At 43.5% G+C, this 5,233-nt stretch overlaps 1 protein-coding gene across 1 annotated transcript in view; it reads left to right on the top strand.

The window, feature by feature from the left end:
• Window positions 1–5,233, top strand: part of PDZRN3 (PDZ domain containing ring finger 3) — a 247,459-nt gene that overhangs the window by 11,900 nt on the left and 230,326 nt on the right. The gene's annotated exons all lie outside the window — the stretch shown is intronic.

Here is a 5,233-nt window from a genome sequence, read left to right as displayed (position 1 = left end):
TTCCCCCCCCCCCCCCAAAATTCTTGTCCAGTTAGACCTTGAATGGAGCAGATTACAAATTGGGTGATTTTAACACTGATCGGTAGTTACATGTTTGAATATGATAGCCAAGCTTATTTTAAGCAGAATCTAGTGTATGTTCCTGAACTTGGAGCTTCTGTTTCTGCTTGTAACTTACTGGCTGTGGATGGCTCATGCCACACCCGCTTCTCCAGGGTTACTCTGTTTCTGCCCTTTCTCAATCCTAAAGACCTAAGCATCTCCCAAGGAGACCCTACACTTCACTTGGGGCCTGACTGTCCACTTGATTTGGATTCTGGGGTGGAGACAGGGTGCTGAGCATCTGCTAGAGCTTCGTGCCCCTTCTCCCAAGGAGGCAGTGCTGGCACTGGGCTGCAGAATATGAAGGCATCTTCCTTCTCCATCTCCCACCCCGGGCTCTTGGCGAGAGCGCCTCTCCCTCCTGAGTCCTGGCTCCGGAAGGGAAGAGACCCTGCCATTCAGGAAGAGGGTGGCTCTAGGAAAAGCTGCCAAGGAGGTGCTGTCTCATTTCCATTTTTGTTGTTTCTTTTGTTTTCTTTTTGTTTTCTTCCCAGCCCGTTAAGACTCGCTCATCCGATAGACCTGGGAGGTGTCCAAGTGTCTCAGCAAATACCTCGGTATCCTGTGCCCCACACTCCTCCCTCCACTGTCCATATCCAAGCCCACACTTCCTTGGACTTGATGTTTCTCCTGTCCTGTTGGGAGCCACCCTCTGTTCCCCCACCCCCTTTGCTCCCAGGGCCATCTCCCTCCAGGCCTGGGGTGACCTGTGTCCGATTTCCCCTCCTCGTGCCTCACAGCCGTCTGATCAGCATCCTTTGCCCGTCCCATCTCCGTGCCCTTGAAGGTCCATGCCGAGCTGCTCCCCTTGTGTTCTTTATCATGTCTCTCTCCCACTACCTCCAGGATAAAATCTGTCTCCTGGCACTTGTGCAGTCCTCCAAGAATGTGCTGCTCTTTTTCCAGACTTGGGGAAAGGAGGAACGTGCACGTGGATGTAATAGCTTCCATCAGATGGCCAGATGTTGGGATGAATGTACAACTGTCTTTATTTCCTTAACTTCAGGCCTCAGCTCTCCCAAACTTGCTGTAGACTGAGTAAGTTAACTTAGGATTAGACATTCTTCATTTCCAGAATTTTGTAGCAGAGTCATTTATGTGGTTAAACAGCACCATGGCCTCAGTGCTGAGATGTGCTAGTGTCCGGCCCACCCTGTGCTCTGCTCATGTTTGGAACCCTTGCTATTGGCCAGGCCCTGTACGGGGGCACTAGGCAGTGATAGTCTATCTCATTCATGTCTCAAGAAGAAACCATTATTATCCTCATTCTAAGAATGAGGAAACTCAACTCAGGTTCTGACTATGAAGTCCAAGATCTTAACCATCACCCTGTTCCTGTCAAAGGTATATGACACCCTTCAGGGTATAACAGATACTCTAATCTTTGCCACTGTTATTGCATAGTCCAAAGAAGCCTTGCTTAAAACTCTAATTACAAAGCTAATTAGATGTCTAATCCTTCGTGACATTTTAATGTGAAAGCCGTGTCTTTTTGAGGCAAAGGAATTTAGGGTAGGGTGCACACGTTTATGAGCCCAGGAGGGACAGCATGGGTGTTGGAGTCCTGTGGACCTGGGTTCCAACCCTGCCCCGCCCTCTTGGACCCACGTGATCTTCAGCAAGTGTATGCGTTTCTCGAGCCTCAGTTTCTCAGGTGTAGAGCATTGATCTAATACGTGCCTCCCAAGGCTGGTGTTGGGGTTTTTCAGTTGTTTTTGTGAAACGGAGCTCTTTCTTTTTTTTTAAATTGGTATATATATTTTTTAAAATTTATTTATTTTATTTATTTATTTTTGGCCATGTTGGGTCTTCGTTGCTGCACACGGGCTTTCTCTAGTTGCGGCGAGCGGGGGCTGCTCTTCGTTGCGATGCGCAGGCTTCTCATTGCAGTGGCTTCTCTTGTTGTGGAGCACAGGCTCTAGGTGCACGGGCTTCAGTAGTTGCGGCACGCAGGCTTCAGTAGTTGTGGCTCGCGGGCTCTAGAGCACAGGCTCAGTAGTTGTGGTGCATGGGCTTAGTTGCTCCATGACAGGTGGGATCTTCCCGGACCAGGGCTCGAACACACTTCCCCGGTATTGGCAGGCGGATTCTCAACTACTGCACCACCAGGGAAGTCCTCGTTCCCTGCTTTTACTATACCAAGCCACTGAGAAAGTTTCAAAGCATGGGTTCTGATAAACTACCAAAACAGAGCAATATAGGTTAAATTTTCCTTTAGATGAACAGTGTCACTTATTAACATAATGTCTGTGAGCAGCCGGGAACACAGTATTGATGAGAGCTTTTGTCCTTATTCCATTTGTACATCTCTTCACTCAGTGCGATATAATTGAATGAGACTTATTTAAATGCCCTGGATCTGATGCATTTTGAACCCAGGAACAGGTTAAATAATTAAGCAGGAAGTAAGGTTAACCTGTTAAACGTGGTGTTGTGTGAAGCCTGGTGTGTAAATTCTCTATTATTTCTTCTGAAGAATCAGAAATTAAATGAAAGTATTGATAGTTAAAGTTGCTTGTGAGAAGGGGAGTGGAAAGGAGATATCGGGATCAAGCTCGGGGTGTCGGAGAAAAGGAAATGACCTTTGGTCATTAGATGGAGAAATGAAAGGAATTTGGCTCAGACAGAGCTTTCCTCTTCTCTGTCATTGCTCCCAGTATCATGTGTTGAATCTTCCACGTGATGGCTCAGTCCTGTAAATTAGCCCTAAAATAGGCAGTGTCACCTAAAACCAGTGTCTAACCGTCCTGGACAACAGACTGGGTCAAGACACTTGTAGAAAAGGAGAACCTCCTTTCTTTCTTCCCTGGGATTGATTGCATGTGGCAAGGAGGTGTAGACAGTTAACTTGACTGTTGACTTGATTGTTCTTTGCACATTGCTATTTGGCTGAGGAATCTTATATGAGGCATCGTCTCAGTTGGTCTCCATTGTCCCTGGAGAGAGATCTCTGAGTTTGGGACCAGACCTAGGTGTCTTTGGGCATCTCAGGTTGGGTCTTCTGGAGATAAATAGTTCACTAAAGAGTTTGGAGTTCTGTTCTGAAACTGGGTAAGACCTGGGTAAGACCTCCTATGATGAGTTCCTTTGTGGAACTTTTTGGAACTCCAACAAGGGAACAATCTTGGGCGGGACCAAATACGTTGCTAGTCTACATGGCACTCTTTTCTATGTTCCACATGAAAAGGGAGTTAGTGTAGACAGTAATTAAGGTCTAGAATGGGAGACCATCGGTTTAAATCCCAGCTTGACCTCTTACTACCTTTTGACAAGGGACAGCTTTCTTACTTGTTCTCGGTCAGTCTTCCCACCTGTATCATGAAGGTGGTAATAGTGCCAGTTGATAACATTGGTTGGATTATTAAATAAAATAAAGCACTTAAGTGCTCAATATAACTTCTGGCACGTGATAAAGAGCCAATAAATGTGAGCTGTTATCATTGTTAATGCAATGCAATGAGATTTCTTTATTTTTCTTTCATTTTTTAGAAGAATAAATACTTGTCACACAGTCGATTTAAAACTGGTCTATTTTAATCATTTGGCTGTGCCTTCTCCTTTGTGCATCACTTGAGCTTGTTCGGCCAGAGACATCTGCCTTGGATTACTGTGTGACTGTACAGTGTCTATCCTTGATTAGTTATGAAAGCCAGAAATGTAAGATATGTATGATAACTCTCTCAAATTCCCATGTATGTCTAACTTTTTCACCTCTCTAAGATAACAAAGCAAGAAATGGACTTAGCAGCATTTTCTGTTTCCAAGGCAGAGAGATATAAACTCTTTTCAGTTTGCACATCATTGTATTTACATCTCAAAACTAGTAGGGTGATTCTGAACTTTTATTCTCTTACAGCAGTGAATATTGTTGCCTGTTCTCTTGTTGCAGGTCAAATGAACAATAAAGATTGATAGCGTTGATAGGTGCTCTGGATGGTGGTGCTGTGAATAGGACTTTTTTTTTAAAAAAGTTCATAAATAGGTTGTCATTACTGAGGCTCTGCTGTTTTTTTGTTAAAGTACAGTAGCTTGATAGAGACTCGCTTCTTTTATATTTACCTACTGTATTTTTCTGCATTGAGTAAATGACGCTGCAGAAATGAAGATTTTGTTGTGTTGTTCTTATAGGACACCTAGTTCTTTCATCAGAAACTGCTTTTTTCTACTAATAAATTATCATTTTTGTTTTTACAGCGTTTTAGTAATTGATGCTAAGGCTTCTATGACATTTTTGAAAATATTTTGAATTCTGCTATACACGACCTAGTCATGAGAAACAGCCGTTGTTGCTAAGAACTTGAAGCGCTTGGAGATACTTTTACACATTAAGACCCGTTAGTTTTTTTTTTTTAGAAACTTTAATCTTTATTATTTATTTATTTATTTATGTATTTATATATTTATTTATTTATTTAATGTCTTAGGTCACGCCCTGCACAGCATGTGGGATCGTAGTTTCCCTGAGCAGGGGTTGAACCTGTGCCCCCTGAATTGGGAGCATGGATTCTTGACCACTGGACCACCAGGGAAGTCCCTGAGACCCATTAGTCTTTAGTGTGTGTGTGTGGCTATGTTACATACAGTTTTCCTCGCCAAATATGGAACAGTGTTTTACGTGGTTTTCTTTGCCACCGTGGAGGTCGAATAAGATATTTGCATTCACGTCATTCACATGTTGCCATTTATTTCCCCAGCAGAAGTAGAAAGCGCAGGTTTCATCAGGAAGCAATAAATATCAGAATAAAACCTCTTTGTGATAAGCTGTCAGTGCTGTTTTTGAGAAGCGTGAGAAACAATACCGCATTTAAATGATACCCTGTTTAAAGAGAAAACATGAGTGAAGCAATTGGAAATTTATAGCCAGTACACGTGGAGTTTTGCATACCATTCAGGTAGTTGGAACTGTTTCAGAGGTGTATCAGCAAGTTTAATATTTATGTCTAAGCCTATTAAGTGATAGTTTGCGCAGAAGGTTAAATCCATTTTTATTTATCTGTCTGTTGCTTGAGAGTGTCAGTTGGGGTGCCCTGGCATCTCCATCCTGTTTGACTGTTGAACGTTGCGCCTCTGAGACCTGCTGGGGCCATTTTCTGCTTGTCTGATTTAAAGGGGCTCACGTGGACCCCCCCCC

This window comes from Lipotes vexillifer, unplaced genomic scaffold (genome assembly GCF_000442215.2).
Source record: "Lipotes vexillifer unplaced genomic scaffold, Lipotes_vexillifer_v1.1 scaffold1008, whole genome shotgun sequence".
Classification (NCBI taxonomy): Eukaryota; Metazoa; Chordata; class Mammalia; order Artiodactyla; family Lipotidae; genus Lipotes; species Lipotes vexillifer.
This window is presented reverse-complemented; position numbering and strand designations above follow the sequence as displayed.